Genomic DNA, 622 nt, shown 5'->3' on the forward strand with positions numbered 1-622 from the left:
CGACCTCATCGGCCCGGTGACGCCAGGAATACCTCACACTTGGTAGATGAGACAAACTTACAATTGTACATTATAGTCTTTTTTCCAGAAACGGTGCAAGATACTCTTCTATGTTGCTGGTGTGTGAGTGGACTTGTCAATAGGTATTATACAGCTATGTTAACCTTTAAGACAGTCCCAATCTCTTCGTGGTTTCTCGAGAAGATGGGACGAGGAAACCTGAAATAAAGCTCACGATTATACGTTGGTATTCCATGAAGTGAGACCCAGACTCTCCTCGTGAAGTGAAGTAGATATATATTTATCATTTTTAAAGTATAACTGATATAGCATCTTTTTTGTTTGATATTGACAGAGTTTTATTGGCTATGTGTCTGCGAGTGCATTTTCTTAGATGTTCTACTATGAAAAATAATAATTTGGGTGTGTAGTTAAATGGGAGACTCTTCTTCAATACCGCGGTGAAAATAGTTTCCCTTTACTTCAGAAACAAAATATATATATAAACCTTTTCTTACATCCAGAGAAACGTGTTCCGTCAGTCATCACGAAGTAAATGACTTCCTCTGGTGAAGAACGTAAGATAAAACCCAGCAGACATTATCTCTCTTTTTTTTCCAAC

Source organism: Penaeus monodon, chromosome 19 (assembly GCF_015228065.2).
Source record: "Penaeus monodon isolate SGIC_2016 chromosome 19, NSTDA_Pmon_1, whole genome shotgun sequence".
In the NCBI taxonomy this organism is placed as follows: domain Eukaryota; kingdom Metazoa; phylum Arthropoda; class Malacostraca; order Decapoda; family Penaeidae; genus Penaeus; species Penaeus monodon.